Source organism: Erinaceus europaeus, chromosome 1 (assembly GCF_950295315.1).
Source record: "Erinaceus europaeus chromosome 1, mEriEur2.1, whole genome shotgun sequence".
Classification (NCBI taxonomy): Eukaryota; Metazoa; Chordata; class Mammalia; order Eulipotyphla; family Erinaceidae; genus Erinaceus; species Erinaceus europaeus.
The window spans coordinates 17,226,965-17,245,094 of record NC_080162.1 but is presented as its reverse complement, the minus strand read 5'-3'; positions in this window follow the sequence as shown (position 1 = coordinate 17,245,094).

Genomic DNA, 18,130 nt, shown 5'->3' with positions numbered 1-18,130 from the left:
TAAAAATAAACAATAATATATATCACCAATAATATATATCTATATATATAGATATATATAACCAATAATATGTATATATAACCAATAATATATATCATACTTTTCCCAGTAGAAAAACTATAATCCTATTTTCTTTAATAGATAAGGAAATAAAACCAAAGAGAAAAGTCACTATGATTATCGTCTCCATGAGATATAGCACTAAGGGCAATAATGTATGTTCAAGACACATTTATTTAAAATAATAATTCTAACATTAATCACAATTACATTCAAGGTATTCTGCTGTTTTCCATAGTGCAAAATTTATTGAAATCCAAATTAAAACATAACAAAATAGGCACAGTTATTTATACTTAGTTACAAAATTTGAAGATATCTGGAAATAAAAGGTGGACTATCTCCTCCATTAAATTTAAAAAATAACAGAAATTCCATAGAAATATATTTTTTTAACTTTCTTTTTAAAATAATATTCTTTCCTTATATTTATTTATTTATAGAGACAAACAGCAGATGAGGGAGGGTTGGTGCCTTGAACCTTGTTCTTTGTAGACTGTAATGTGTGTACTCAACCAGGTATGCCACTATCCAGCCTCTCAAGTCTAGTTTTCTCACTAAAAATTCACAGCTAGAAATACTTTGTTGAATTGGATAATAATAATAATAATTAAATAAACTGACATCAACATACACTCTTCCACTTGACTGATTAGGTCCAGTTATATGACAGTTAATCACAATAAAACGAACCTCCATATAGGTAGAGTATAGGCAGATATCTGTCTAGGAAACTTAAAGAACATTAATATTGGTAGACAGAGAAATAGGCATCAGTATATCTGAATCTTATACAAAACAAACATACAAAAAACCTACTTTAAATCTCATAAATGTTTCTTTCTATTGTCAGACAGTGAATGTCATTTGTGCCTTCTGAAAATGTCACAAAAAGAAAGATTGCACTGGCTGGTCATGACGCAGCAGGTCAAGCACATGTGGCTCGAAACCCAAGTACCAGCAGTAAGGATCCGGGTTCACTCTCCACCTTCAGGGGGGTCACTTTACAAGCATTGAAGCAGGCAGGTCTGCTGGTGTCTACCTTTCTCTCCCCCTCTCTGTCTTCCTCTCCTCTCTCGATTTCCCTCTGCCCTATCCAACAACAATCACAGCAACAATAATAATAACAACAATGATAAACAGCAAGGACAACAAAAGGGGAAAAAATAGCTTCCAGGAGCAGTGGATTCATAGTACAGGCACTGAGTCCCAGTGATAACCCTGGAGGCAAAAAGAAAGGAAGAAAGAGAGGAAGAAAGGAAGGAAGGAAGAAAGGAAGAAAGATTGCAATTTACTAAGTCAATGTTTACAATGAACTTTTTCCCATTTTCACCTTTGCTTTAATTATTATACTTTAATTATTAGTCTTATCTGCAGGCAGATAAACTGAGTCTTAGAATAATTCTGTATTTTTTCTCAGAAATCAGCACTAAAGCTAAATTGTCACCAGAGGAACTAAACAGCACACATAATAAAATACACACATGCACACACACACTAAATATATATATATATAAAACTTTCTTTGTGGTATGTGGACATTTAGATTTTCTATCTAATGTTCTTCCATTCATGTTCTATGACATTGTGTGAAGATTACAGTCTATATCACATTGATATTAAATCATTATGTCTACATATATCTTCATTGTATTATATTCACTTGGGGGGAAAGCTGCAGTTGAAATGCTCATTTCACTATAATTTTAAGTATAATGCTTCACAATGGTAGGTGTACATAAACATTATCAGTATCTGTATATTTGGTAGGCATTATATTCTAAATAAATGATATAAAATTATATCCTAAAATTGTAATAAAATAATGTTAAATCACTAATACAAAGAATTAAGGGGTGGGGTGGTAGTGCACCTGGTAAGTGCACATATTGTCAATCTCAAGGAGCTGGGTTACAGTCCCTGTTCCCCACCTGCAGGGGGTCCACTTAACTAGCCATGAATCAGGGTACAGGTGTCTTTCTTTCTCTCTCTCTCTTTCTCTTATCTCCTCTCTCAATTTCTCTTTACCCTATCTAATAGATATTGAAAGGGGTAAAAAAAAAAAAAAAGGAGCCAAAATAAATACAGTGTTTACTGAAGCATACAAATCAATTAAAATATTTTATTTACATGGCAGAGATTTTAATAATCAGTCAAAAGATCCCAAGGCAAGTGAAATCATTAGGAAATAATAGGAAGATACCCATAATTAGGTATGTATGTACTGCATGAGCACATGAAAATAAGCGATAGAATAATTTCTCTTAGTGGACACTATTTCATTATGAACTTGATACTGACTCTCTCTAGACTATTGGGTGTTGCTGAGAAATTGTGCAGATGGAGTCACATCTGCCATGTTGTCCCCTCAGGCTACTGCTAGTTCCCACGAGAGTTGGGACATTCTTGGAGTGCCTGTTTCACCATGTTGTGCCCTCAGGGCATTGTCTAATTTCCCCCGCGATATTTGGAGTGCTTTGGTCATTCCTCCCCACTCCCATTCTCGCGAAAGCTGCTCCTATAAAAGCCCTTCTTCTTCTGCACCTCACTCTCTTGCCAGTGCTTCACTTCGGTGTTCAGACGCAGGAAAGGTTACTGCATGAGGCGGCCATTTTTGCTACCTCCACGTGGCCCAACCTGCTTCTCTAGCACCCAACTCTGAGGTGCCAGCGCAAATAAAGATTTGTGTTCCCTCTTCGCTCCAGACCTCCTCTCTCTCTTCTCTGCGGCCCGCACAACAACAGGGTGTTTTTTCTTTCAGGTATATATCTTGCCCTAATTTATAGATACATGTGAACATATGCTCTATCTTACGGGACCTGGCCTATATCTAGGTTTTGGGACTTTGTTAGGAAATTAACCTCCTGGAATGGAATTAGAGAATACCATGAAAGGAAAGGTCTCACCGAAGTGATGAGTGAAGGGTTGGCAATCCATGCCTGATGAAAAAAACAAAAAGAAACAAACAAAAAAAAAACACTAGTATAGCTATAGGCCCTTTGAAATATAATTAAATTATGCTTACTAGCTATCTACAAAATGTAGGACCACTCCAACGCTTCACCTGCACTATTCCAGCCTTTAGGTCATGATTATTCAACAATTTGTTTGGCTTTGTATATTAACTCTCTTTTCAGCCACTAGGTTCCAGATGATAGCAGGACGCAACCAGGCTTCCCTGGACAGACAACCCCAGCAATGTGCCTTGGAGCTCTGCTCCCCAAAAGCCTTTCCCCACTAGGGAAAGAGAGAGACAGGATGGGAGTATGGGTTGACCTGTCAATGCCCGTGTTCAGCGGGGAAGCAATTACAGAAGCCAGACCTTCAACCTTCTGCATCCCACAATGATCTTGGGTCCATACTTCCAGAGCTTTAAAGAGCAGGAAAGCTATCAGGGGAGAGGTTGATATACAGAGGTCTGGTGGTGGGAACTATGCAAAGTTGTACCACTCTTATCCTATGGTTTTGTCAATGTTTCCTTTTTATAAATAAAAAAAAAATTTCAAAAGGTGAAAAAAAAAGAGTATTTTCTCTCAGAAATATTAATGTACTAATGGAAGATAAAGTACTAAAATTAAAGATTTTTTAATAAAACCATGATGATTAATTTTATGTATCAATTCACTGGACTATGATACCCAGATATTTGATCAAATACTAATATTGTTAGTGCTGTTAAAGTATTTTTGTAAGACATGGTTAACCTTCAAATTTGTAATCTTGTATAAAGCAGACTCTTGCTCTGTATCTCATTCAGTAAGTTGAAGACCTTTAGAATAAAGACTGAGGGAGACCTTTAGAATAAAGACTGAGAGAGGGAGAAGAAATTCTGTCTTTTGACATTATGCTCAAGACTAATACTCAATTTCTTCAGCCTGCAGAGCAAAATAAAGATTTTGGTTTATCCAAAGCATACAAATTGATAAACTACAATAAATTCTAAACACACACACACACACAAACACACACACAGCTCTTTGTTTCTTTGATGGTCTCAGACTACAAAGGGTCTCTGTTGACACACTCATTGCAATGTTTTGTCTGAATAACATCCTCTTCTGTTTCCAAATATATCTTAGTTTGGTTGCTGTGTTGTTTGAATGATGATGACATATAAGAAATGTATAAATGAGGTGGCATATTTCACACTAGTAACTGTCTAGAGTAGGAGAGGTGGGAATGTAGCTTTAACAAAGATTAATGGAACAAATGGCTTCCTTTCTTTTTTATGTATATTTTATTTATTTATTTATTTATTTTAGTTGGAGAAATAAATTGAGAATGAAGGGGAGATAGATGAGATAGTCTCCCACTAAAATTAGAGAAGGAAAAGGAGGAAAAAAGATTAAGATTCACTTTAAGAGACAGTACTATAAATGTGGAGATAACCATCAGGTACTAGGCAAATAAAGGGAATCATATTTAATATATTTTGGAAGTAGCTAAGGGAGTAACATGGAATAATAATAAAAAACTCAAAAGATATATTTGGAAACCATTAGATATTATTGATTATTAAACCCAATGTATTTGAGTTAACCCACCCATAGAATAGAGATAGAATGAAGAGATCACAGCTCGGAGGTTTCAGCCAGTAGACCAGACACAAGGCAATGCAGCTTTCCCTCATGAATTAATTTACACATCTATATTTTTTATTATGCAAGACATAGAGAATATTCAGTGAATATACTGATGTCATGAAATCTTCTGTTTCTTTCTTTATTTCCAACAGTGTTCCAGATGGTGTAGTAGAGTGAGTTGACAGGGAAACCAATGGTGAGAAATTGACTCAGAGTGAAATTATAGAGTATCAAGAGGGTGAGAGTGTTGGAGAGCCCAATGATAGAAATGAATTGCATTTAGAAGAGAAGTTGAAAGATCTTAGGGACATTATTTTCCTTGCTATATTTAAAACTATGTATTTGAATTTCATTTAATGTCATTTTTTTTACCATGCTATGTTTCTCTGTATTTCATATTAAAACTCTTCACAATAATGTATATATAGATACATAGCTGCATATATACATATACATACATATATATTCCTCAGTGCAAAGAGTTCCCATATGCTAAAGGTTATTTTTAAGTACTTTTTAATTAATTTTCAGATAGAAAAAGACAGAGATGGAAGGAGTGGCCAACAAGAGAGGAAGAGATACCATAGTACAACACTATCATCTATAGAACTTCCTCTAGTGCCATAGTGCTCCCATGTGGATGCTGGAATTCAAGTGCAGGATTTCACTTGTGGTAGCTAAGACACTTAACCTTCAGATGAACTATCTCCTAATCTGTAATGAAAGTTTTTAACCAAACTGATTTATAACTACAGAAAAATTTAGATGTTTTCCTCAGGAGCAAAGAGATATGACAAATGAAGAGGAATTATTAGAGTCAAACTATGATAGTATGTGGTTCAAAAAGAATTCAAAACTAGGCCTGGCAGTAGCAGCAGGTTAAGTGCACATGGTGCAAAGTTCAAAGACTGGCAAAAAGATCCCGGTTGAAGCCCCAGGCTCCTCACCGGCAGGGGATCACTTCACAAGCGGTGAAGCAGGTCTGCAGATGTCTATCTTTTTCACCCACTCTTTATCTTCCCCTTCTCTCTCCATTTCTTTCTGTTCTGCCCAACAATAATAACAATAATGACAACAATAATAACAACAAGGACAACAGTATGGGAAAAATGACCTCCGGAAGCAGTAGATTCGTAGTGCAGGCATCAAACCCCAGTGGTAACCCTGGAGGAAAAAAAAAAATTCAAAATTATACTTCAATGTCTATAACATAAAATCTCTCTTTTTTTTTTTTTTTTGCTTCCAGGGTTATTGCTGGGACTCAGTGCCTGCACCGTGAATCCACTGCTCCTGGAGGGTAATTTTTTTCCCCTTTTGTTACCCTTGTTGTTTTAGCCTTGTGTGGTTATTATTATTGTTGATGATGTCGTTGTTGGATAGGACAGAGAGAAATCGAGAGAGGAGGGGAGACAGAGAGGGGGAGAGAAAGATAGATATCTGCAACTGGCCTGCAGGAGGGGAGCTGGGAGGCTCCAACCCGGATCCTTCCACAGGTCCTTGCGCTTTGCGCCACGTGAGCTTAACCAGCTGCTGTACCACTCGACTCCCAACATAAAATCTTTCTATATAAAATCTTTATACCTATCTTGGGCCAGGAAATTTTATTACGTATTTTCCACAAATAGATCGTAGACTTTAGTGAGTAGTCTGCATATGAGAATAGAAGATGGGCTCAATCTGAGATTTAAGGTTTAAACAAGTCTGGTATAAAGACAACAGATGCAGACAAAGATATTGTTGACTTGTTATATTGTTTTCAACAACTTGAATAATGAACCCTTTATTTTTGATGCATTTAATATTTCAACCAATTAAGTTCATATTTTATATACTTGGAACGTGTTTTGTATATTACAACATTGTTTTCTGCATCTTTTATCAAATATTGATGGGCTCTCTTTTTTTTTTTTTGTCTGTTTTCAGATTTCACAGATTTACAGATTCACAGATTCTCTTCAAGAGAATCCTATTAAATATTCAAATTGAACCTCAGTGACTTCAATGCTACAAATTGAAGGTAATTCTAAAAACTTTATTTTTCCTCTATTGATGATTGACTAGGAAAAAAAAGTCATTGAGAGAGGGGAAAATAATAATAATGGGCAATTTATACTACTTTTGTATATACATTCTTTTAACTTAAATACTGGTCACTTTTTTCCTTTTATTTGAAAGATATTTATTTTTACTAGTGTAGCTGAAGATGAACTATTGAAGTGTGATACCTGGGGCAGTGGGGGAAGTTTTCATGATTTCTCTCCCTGTTTCTATATTTAAAAAAAAATTTTTTTTCTTGAGTGGTTAAGCCGAAGAGAAGAAGGAAAAAAAAAAAAGAAAATTATCTTTCCTCTGACTTGTGTTCTGTTTAGTCCCTTATAGGATTGAGTGATGCATAGATTAAGGAGGGAGGATCATTTATTTTATCAAATCCACAGACTTGAAAGATAATGCCACCTAAAAATATCCTTAAAAATACAAAAAGTAAAGTTTTATGGACTTTCTGGGAAAGTTTCAACAATTTAAAATTAACCTATACAACTAACCATAACACCTACTTGCATTTGTAAGGAGATTCAGCATTATGAGAGGGGAAAAATTACATAGTTATATATAGTGGATAGTGAATTTTCAGTTTCTGGTAACAGGAGATCATTTACATAAACAGATTATTAGCTCACATGACAGAAGCTGCAGAGCAAGTTAGCTGTTAGAAAGACTCTAGGGTCCTGATTTATTAGCTGACTAATAGTTCCTGTCAACAGAGCTATCTGCAACAGAAAGAAACAATGTGAGGCTTCAATAACCCCTGCATAAGAAGTTAAGGTTTTCCTAGGAACACTCTCACCATTGGCTGGCCAATAAAATCAATAAGCTCTCAAAATGCACCTATAGAAACCTAATGTGAGAGCATGTATAGAAACAACTGATTTTTAATATTTTTCTATAATTATAGCTTGTTACATTTTTGAAAGAAAAAAATAAACTTCAATCATTTCTACTTTGTGATAAAATAAACACAATAAAACAGATAATACTGGGACCAGGCAGTGACACCTAGTTAAGTGCGCAAGGACCCAGGTTCAAGCCCCTGGTACCCCCACCTACAGGGGCACAAGTGGTGAAGCAGGGTTGCAGGTGCCTCTCTGACTCTCTCCCTCTCTATCTTCCTCTCCCCTCAATCTCTCTCTCTCTCTCTCTCTCTCTCTATATATATATATATATATATACACAATAATAAATAAATAAAACTATTTTAAAAAACTGATAATACTGATTCTCTGCTACTACAGAAGAGTTAATGCTGAACAAATCAAATGACAATATAAAATATGTTGACAAATAAAATTATCAGCCTTTAAAGGTAGACCAAAATATTGAACTCTAAAGTAAAAAAATGAAAATGTTCAAAAGACACTTTTAATTTTTTTTCTATCCATTACTACATGTTCTCTGAAATCCATTTCTTGGCTCCATTTACCATCTACCTCACTACTTACTTTACTGAGAAATATCTCAACACACACGTTGAATAATGACTTTCTCATTATTTAAAGCTGTTTTCACAGTCCATTCCCTCCTATATAATCACTGCTTACTAATTTTGCCAGTTCTTACCTTTCCTTTTCATTCTTAAGTTTTTATTTCCTTGATTAATATAGGCTATTTAGTAGAAGTTCTCAGATGTTATGGTCTTTGGAAACTTTCTTCAGCTGTTAAGTAGTGCAAAGTATCTATAGATGTCTGCACTTTTAGAATGAATAATGTCACTTTAAAATAATGGCCAGTCATAACTTGAAAGAAACCCTTTAAGTTGCCATCTTCTATCTCTTAACTAATATACTGTATAAGTAAGTAGGAATTCCTAAGTGCAATTCTTCAAGAAAAGCTGCAAAGTTACATACTTGACACTGAGTAATATATGTTATATCTATTCCGCCCTCATTAAAATTTAGTCCTTTGGGCCAGAAAAATAACTCACTTGAATAGTCTATTGTTTTGCCATGTGTGCAACCCAGATTGGAGTCTGGCAGCTGCTGTATCATAGGAAGCTTTGATGTTGTCATCTCTTTCACTCTATTTCTGCCTTTCTGCCTCTATCTAAAAAAGACACTGGGGCCAGGTGGTGGCACACTTGGTTGAGTGTCCATGTTACAATGCACAAAGACCCAGGTTTGTGCCCCTGATCACCACCTGCTGGGGAAAGCTTCAAGAGTGGTGAAGCAGGGCTGCAGGTATCTCTCTCTCTCTCCCTCTTTTCCCCTCCCCTCTCAATTTCTCTCTCTGTCTCTATGCAATAGTAAATAAAGTATTTTAAAAATGTTTTAAAAATTAAAAAAAAAGGATACATGAGTCTTTTGGGGTCAGAAGATAGCTCATTTGGTTACTGTGCTTACTTTGTCATGGGCACAATCACATTGAAACTTGACTTCCACCAGACTGGGAAATATTCAGTGTTGTGTGGTTATTTTCTCCGCCTCTCTTTCTCTCCCTCTCTCTCTCTTTGTCTCTCTCTCTCCATCTCTCTCTCTCTCTCTCTCCATGTATCTATATAAATATGATGGGTAGAGAGAGAGAGAGAAATCACTCGGTGGACACCTATCATAGAGAGATGAGAAATTGTACCCATATATCAACAACTATAATGTAAACCATCAACCCTTTAATCAAATGATAGAAAAAAATTAAAATGATTTGGTGTCTAACTATGAACATTAGTAAACTAAAAATTCCTTGCATAAGAATTGCAGTATGTAAATGTGTAGCATTTCCCTGGATTTCTATTGTAGATTAATTGACATGATGCTGTAGATAGTTGTCGCCCTCTCCACACATTGGCGTGATGTAGGATTTGTCTTATAACTATGGTAGTGAATAGGAAACTAATTCAAAGTATCCTGACCCCATCCTCATAATGTTCTATAGTATCTGTATTAATCCATTACTTAAATGTCAAAGCTGTAGGTTCTGAGCCATTGTTAGTGTGACATTACAGACCTCTGATCCAAGACTTCATTACTTTTAAGACTTCTTTGCAAAAACATATGTTCCTATCTGTAGTCTATTCCTTTACTTGATTTTTTTTATTGAATTCTCTCTTACAATTCCCCTGTTTTTAAGAAAGATTTTTTTAAGTCACTCAAAGTCAAACATTACTGATTTTCCTTATAGCCTCAACAACTGAGGTCTTATAGGATTGTTGTGGGAATTTACTTGGGGTCACGGGTACTCAGGTTCAAGTCCCATTTCCCTACCTTCAAGGGGGATATGGGGCTCGGATATTTTATGAACAGTGATGCAATACTGCAGGTGTCGTTCTTTCTCTCTCTCTGTCTTTCTTTCTCTCTCAAATGTATCTGTCTATAAAAAAAAGTAGTGAAAACTACTAGAGCACAGTAATGGAAAGGTTAAGTGACAGGATTAATGCATTTTTTATTACTGCTTATAAAAGTCCCATAGAGATTATAAAATAGGACATATATCTTGGTGAGATGAGATATTGCACTGTGTGAAAACAACTGTACTGCAAACTATTAACCTCACAATTAAAAAGTCAAGAAAAATTATATTACAAAAAGAAGATCTCAGGGGGTGAGTAGGTGGCATACCTGCTTGAGTGGTGGGCATGTTACCACGTGTAAGGACATGGGCTCAGCCCTGATCTTCATCTGCAGGGGTAATGCGTTCTGAGCAGTCAAACAGCGCTGCAGCTGTCTCTCTTTCTCACTCCCTCTCTATATCCCCCTTTCTTTTCAATTACTCTCCGTCTCAATTCAATAAGTAAATACATCAATAGAGAGGTTGGGTGGTGGCACACTAGGTTGAGTGAATATATAACATTGTGCAAGGACCCTGGTTCAAGCCCGCAGTGCTCACCTCTAGGGTGGGCAGCTTCACAAGCCGTAACACACTACTTCAGGTGTCTTTCTCCCTATCTTCCCCTTCCCTTTCAATTACTTTCTGTTACTAATCAATAAATAAATACATAGACTAGATGGTGGCACAACAGGTTGAGTGGGCATTCGTTATATTGTGCAAGGATCTTGGTTCAATCCCCCTATAAACTGGGAAGCTTCACAATCTGTAAGCAGTACTACAAGTGTCTCTCTTATCCTCTCCCTTTTTATCTCCCACTTCCATCTCAGTATATTTCTGTCCATATAAAATAAGTATTTAAAAATAAATATGTAAATAATACTTTTAGAAATGATTCATAAGTTATTGATAAAGATGCTACTGGGTCATAATAGAAAAAAATGATCCTACTTTGATTCTAGTTATCTTTCATTGAATTCAAGCTTTTTGAATTTTACTTAGTCAATTTTACAGAGGGATAGCAAGAAAACCATATAATTTCTCAACTTGCAATTGAAAATAGTTTAGAGTGTATCAAGTCTAATCAGTTCATTTTGAAGATAAATTATGAGATATTTTCCCTTGAATTTTCTCTTACTCCCTTTATACACACAAACACAGACACACACACACACACACACACACACACACACACAATGAAAGGATGTTCTTTTTTGTGAATTCCCATACTTCTAAATTTCATTAAAATGCTATCTCCCATCAAGGTCAGTTTTTATGATATTATGATTCTTACCACTTATGCACGGTACTTAAAATTAGCATACTGCATTTGCATGTGGAATAAATTAGTACAATATACTCTACTTTTTTTTTATTAGAGACGAAACATTTAAAATTAGTCCTCATTTACTCTAGCTTAGTTTTTATGGAAGATTCCCAAGTTTCATTTTTATTCAGGCAAAATGAGTTTTGTGACCTAGTCAATGAAAAAATAACATTTCTCAAAATGTCTTATAATGAATTTATTAATCTCCACATTTTCATAAGACCTGACTTTAACTTTTTGGAAATAAGAAAGCAAAATAAGTATATGGAGACAAAGAAAAACAAAAATGCATGACATTAGGCAAAAGTAGTTCTAAGAGTCTTTTAGTTATAAATACTTCATTAGTAATGAGAAAAAATTTAATATAACCTAACTACATACTTCAGAAAAGTCAAATGAAAGATAAAATATATAGTCAAACACATAATAAAAAGGAATGGTTAATACTGGTACATAAAATTAAGTAAATAGAAAAGAAAAATATACTAAGTTGTATTTCATAGATTAAGCCCATGTTCCTTATCATGACTGAAATACAGAATAGATTCCAATAAACAAATTTATAAATGAAAGAAGAAACTATGCAATGAACTGCCGTAGTAATAATGAAAGACTGCTATGAGAAATTCAATGCCAAAGAATTGTGTAATATAGAAAAAACAAAATAGGTCAATTATTAGATGCACAAAACCCACTATAACTCAATCATTAGAGAACAGAAAATTACAACAGATGAACAGCAAGTAAGGAAACAGAATTAGTTTAAAAATGAACCATACACAAATCCTCCATTTTTTTTCCTTCATGGAAAAGCCCCAAAGCATATGGTTTTACAGGTAAATTCTACCAACATTTGAACAATTAATACTGATTTTGATCAGAATTGGAAGTGGCCCTCTGGACTTGAAGTTAGTGGTTATATGTTTTCCCACAAAAATGTATCATTTTATTATTAATCACTCTGAATTTATTCGGTAAAAGAATCTAGCTCTGGATAACCTGCATCACCACTTTAAAATTTGTTCTTCTCTCTCTCCAAACTATTTAATTGAATATACAAATATAGACATATCAGTCTGACTCTCTGTCAGTGACATATGTGTAAAAATCAATTAAAGCAGGAGTTGGGCTGTAGCGCAGTGGGTTAAGCCCAGCTGGCACAAAGCACGAGGACCTGCATAAGGATCCCGGATGGAGCCCCTGCAGGTCTGCAGGTGTATATCTTTCTCTCTCCCTCTCTGTCTTCCCTTTCTCTCCCCATTTCTCTCTGTCCTATTCAACAATGATGACATCAACAACAATAACTACAACAAACAAAGTCAACGAAAGAGACTAAATAAATATTTTTTAAAAATTAAGTAAAGCTTTCTGTGAAAATTTTTTTTAAAAAGGCAACAAGCACAAATTGTGCATGGTCAGTGACAAAACTGTAGATTTTCAAAAGTTCGGGAAGACAAGTTAAGAAGTCAATGTCTGTAAGTAGATAATACAGACTTTACTTCAGTCACAGTGCATATGCTGCATGGTGAGGCAAAGCAAGCAAATAAACCACCTGACTGGGCAGCTAGTTTCCTGAAACAGGCAGTCATCCTGTGTCCCAGGGGGCTAAATACGTGTGCTTACTACCTAGCAGTCTCCAGGGTGGATTTATTCTGCTTCCATCTTCCTTGCCAGCTTCACTGCCTCTTCACACACCTCTGCCACCCACACTAATCATCTCAGCTCTTTTTTTTCTATTCTATTCTGTTTGGGTTGAAGTTTGGGGGTTAGGGACTGAACTTGCTCTCTGCATGTGTCAAGCTTTGTGCTAGAAAACATGAACAAGGATTATTTGACAGAAGCCTTACAACAACCCCCTGAAATATTTTATAGCATATATGTTTTCTACGGGAAACTAAGTCTTATGTTTAAATACTTTACAAGTGATCACTCAGTATACTCGATTCTGAATTCATTGAACTCCAGGAGTTTAGTATTCAAATGCTACACTGTACTGCTTCTAGATCCGAGCAATATGGAGACTTCAGACATAATGAGAGAGGTGAAGAAAGGGGCCAGTTTCAAGTCACACAGATGATATAAAATAAGTTTGAAGAAAACCATAATTCAGCTCCAAATAAAATACACTGAATGTATAATTCTTTCCCTCAATGAATGTGGTTCATAAAAATAATTGTTCTTAAAATTGAAAGTAGGGAATCAAAGTAAAAACCCTTTGGTGAGGGGGAGTGGGCATGCGGCTTCCCAGGCTGGGGGGGAAGGGGATGGGACACAATCTTTTGGTGATGAGAATGGTGTTTATGTACACACCTATTAAATTGTAGTCATATAAATCACTATTTAATTAATATGAGAGGGGGAAAATTGTCTAACAAAGGGACTTTTCAAAGTTAACCCAATTATCAAATAATGTGATGATAACAATAACTATCCATTGTCTTCTTGAACCCTAAGACAGCAGGAACCTCACATTTCCACTATAGAGCCTAAACTTCCCCCAGTCCTGGGACCTTAGGGTAGGTCCCACTTTCCTGTATGCTTCTCCCAATTCTTAACAAATAATATTGCATCCAATGATCCAAACCTAATCAACAAAACGAGTGCCACCCTAGCATGCTTCACTTCAGACTGTGTCTAGGGACTTCAGGTGTGGAATGATAACCCTTCAGCTTCATCACTCGGGTGAGACCTTTCCTTTCATGGTATTCTCTAATTCCATCCCAGGTGGTTCACTTCCTAACAAAGTCCCAAAACCTAGATATAGACTAGGTTCCAGGAGATAGAGCATATGTTCACACTTATCCATAAACTAGGGCAAATAAATACCTGAAAGCAGTAGCACACTAGAGTTTGCAGTGAGTACCCCCCAACACTTCACCTCCACTATTCGAACCTTTGGGTCCATGATTCTTCAACAATTTGTTTGGCTTTGTATGTTAACTCTTTCTTCAGCCACCAGGTTCCAGATGCCATCAGGGTGCCAGCCAGGCTTCCCTGGACTGAAGACCCCACCAATGCGTCCTGGAGCTCTGCTTCCACAGAGACCCACCCTACTAGGGAAAGAGAGAGGCAGACTGGGAGTATGGATGGACCAGTCAACGCCCATGTTTAGCAGGGAAGCAATTACAGAAGCCAGACCTTCCACCTTCTGCAACTCCCAACGACCCTGGGTCCATGCTCCCAGAGGGAGAGTGGGAAAGCTATCAGGGGAGGGGGTGGGATATGGAGATTGGGTGGCAGGAATTGTGTGGAGTTGTACCCCCCATATTATGATTTTGTTAATGTCTCCTTTCTTAAATTAAAAAAAAAATGTAACTAGAAAATAAAAGAAGCATGCAAACTGTTTGTAAGACTTGTGAAAACTCTAGTGTTTCTCTTTAGGTGGTGGGAGGATGGAGAGACAGAACTCTGGTGGTGGGTGTGGTGTGGAACTACACACTATAATTTTATAATCTTATAACCAACTATTAGTAACAAACAAAAATTTTCAAAAAGAAGTCAACATCTGGAGAAATTTCATAATGGCAAAAGGATTTCACCTTTCAGAAGCAGTATTTGTCATATCTATTGTATGTAAATTTATTTATTTCATTACTAATTTATTTACTGTGTTCAGCCATGCCTTTTGCAAATACAAAATTGCATTGTTCCAGGTCATGCTTTAATTCCTATAAACGTACATAAATATAGAAGAAAAGACCCACAGTACTGGGACTTCCTCCAGTGATATTAGCATCTTCCATGAAATTCCAGAGTTCCAATCTGGGCCAACAGCATAACAAGACACATGCCCTGCCTGTTCAACTATCATACTGTCCAAAGAATGTGAAATTTCCATTTTAGAATTGAAAAGAAGCAATAAGGAGGGTTAATTCAGTAGAACCTTGAATGACTAGATTCTTACCTGTACATTCTTTTCCCTAATCCTTCATGACCTCATACAAAAGTTGAGTGTATATATATATATGTGTGTGTGTGTGTGTGTGTGTGTGTGTGTGTGTGTGTGTGTGTGTGTGTGTGTGTTTTATGCTAGCCAGAACTTCAAAATCAGACTTAGGAAAGCAGATTAGATACCCATATACAAGAAATTTAAATTTTATTCAGATACATGTCTATATGCATTTATTACAAATGCACATTGTGACTTTTTTCTAAACCAATAGACTAAAGAAACATGAATAAATCCCAAATAAAATATGCTCCCAACTCTGACAATACTTTCAGTCTACCTCCATGTGAGCTATTGGGCTCAGGAAAAATTAGTAAAGATATGGGCCTCTTGGAATGCACATAACATAGTCTTCCTAGCTTCTTTCAACTTGAAAACTCCCAAATCTCACCTACTATATTTTACCTTTAGGTTCCTGATTATTGAACATTTTGCTCTGGTTTATATCTTAATGCTTTTCAGCCACCAAGTTACAGATGCTATATGCAGATGCATGATGCTGACCTGACTTCTCTAGGCAGATGACTTCACCAATGGATCCTAGAACCCTTCCTCCCAAGATCTTTATCCTCCTAGGGAAAGATAAAGGTAGGCTGGAGGTATAGATCCACCTGTCCAGCTGAGAAACACTTAAAGAAGCCAGGCCTCACACTTTCTGCACCCCATAAAAATTTACTCCCTGAGGGATAAAGGATAGGGAAGCTACCAATGACAGGGATGAGATATGGATGGAATTACAATGGTGGGAATTGTGTACAATTGCACCCCTCTTATCGCAAAATCTTGCTGATCATTATTAAATCACTGATTTAAAAAAAGAATACCATAACCTCAAATTGATTCTTGGAATGTTACTAAGTGACATAGTACTCAATTCAGAAATAATTGACTTAAAAATATTGGATTTTTGATCCCAGACATCACCCAGTGGATGAAAAATTTAACTCTTTAAAATGCATTATTATTATTTTTATCACTATTATTCCCACAAGTCAGTAAGAAATTGAAAGGAAAAAAGAAAGTAGAGAGGAAGAAAAGAGACACTTGCAGTAAGTACTGCTTCACCATTCATGAAGCTTCCACCTACAAAGGGATACCAAGGGCTTGAACCCTGGTCCTTGTGCATGATCAAGGTTCTCAACTGGGTTTACCAACATCTGGTCCAAAATATTAGGCCATTGTGTGGAGTACAGGCTCAAAATAGTATTGAGCACATGGCAAAGTAGATGCATTATTAGGGTGAGATAATTTGCTGGCCCTCTGGTCTTAAATTTAGCATAAATCTACTGATGTAAGCCCGTTTCAATGCATTGAACATTTACACTAATATTTTTATAATATGAATTTAAAAGATGCATCATTAAATTCTATATAAAGCAATATCATATATGTGAAATTTCAAAATTTCACTTTATTTGGTCAGTTTATCATTCAATAAGTTCTTGTTCTTTTGTGTAACTATATGTTGTTCTAAGTATGTGAAATATTAATATTATTTTCTCCGTGTTAAAAATAACATTTGTGTAGTTGTAAGTTATACAGGAAGTTAAACAAGATGATTCAATATATTCTTCTATTAAATATGATAATAATATTGCTATTTTTCCTATGATCATTCCCAATTCAATGCCATTTTTCTTATTTCTGATTTTTTTAAATTTATTTTTATTGTTGTAGTTATTGTTGCTATTGATGTCGTTATTGGATAGGACAGAAAGAAATCTAGAGATGAGGGGGTGTTAGAGAGGGGTAGAGAAAAATAGACACTTGCAGACCTGCTTCACAGTTTTTGAAGAGATTCCCCTGCAGGTGAGGAGCCAGGGGCTCGAACCCAGATCCTTACACTGGTCCTTGTGCTTTGTGCACGTGAGCTTAACCTGCTGCTCTACTGCCCATCTCCCTATTTCTGAAATTTGTAACAGTTTTTATATATTGGATATGTGTCAGTTAAATATTCTCTGTTACGCCTCTTTTCTTTTCCAATTTCTCATTCTAATGGCTGCTATTTGGGACTATAACTTCTTCAAGAAGTGACCATGTCTTTATTGTACTTATAGCCTAGTTAGACTACCTGGGAAGGAATCATTAATAATGATACTACTTTAATAATAATAATAATACTCATCACTATTCATGATTAAATCTCCTGTCCCATTTATTTTTACACAAACTAATTTTATCAGCACTATCTTGTGTTCCCCCCCAGTTATAATATATTTTTAACATTGATTTAAGTATTAGACAAATGTTTTAGGGTTACATTGTTATCTCTTCTAAATATGTGCTACTCTACCTTGCCCATCACCCAAACACCAGTCTTCCTCCATCCCAGATTTTTGTACATCCCTTCCTCTACCCTTTAGCAACCTCAGAGCTGCTTTCATAGAGTAAGAGTTTATTAGTGTTCAACTTTATTAGTTCCCTTTTTGTTTTGTTTTGTTTGAGATTTTACATGTGAGTGAAATCATCTTCTGAATTATGTCAATGAACATAGTTAGTATGGTCCTCTCCAGTTACATTCACGTTGTACAAAATACAAGATTTGCCTTTTTCTTATGGCTGAGTAGTCTGTCATTGGACATTTATGCTTTTGTCATGTCTTGACTACTAGGAATATTGCTGCTAGCAACATAGGACTGAGTGTGTGTGATTTATAACTGATATATTTATCTTATTTCATAAATAAAGTAATGTATCTAATAGAGGACAGAGATAAAAACTAGCAAGAAGTCTTTTTTGTACTAGTCAGAAATACAGTTAAGTGATTTAATCATTTTTAAAATAATGTGCTTTTTTATAAATGTTTGAATATAAATGAAAGGCAAGAGGCAAGCAAATGGCAATTAAAATATTTTAACAGAAATGAGACAGCAATTATTACACAAATATTCAGTCTAT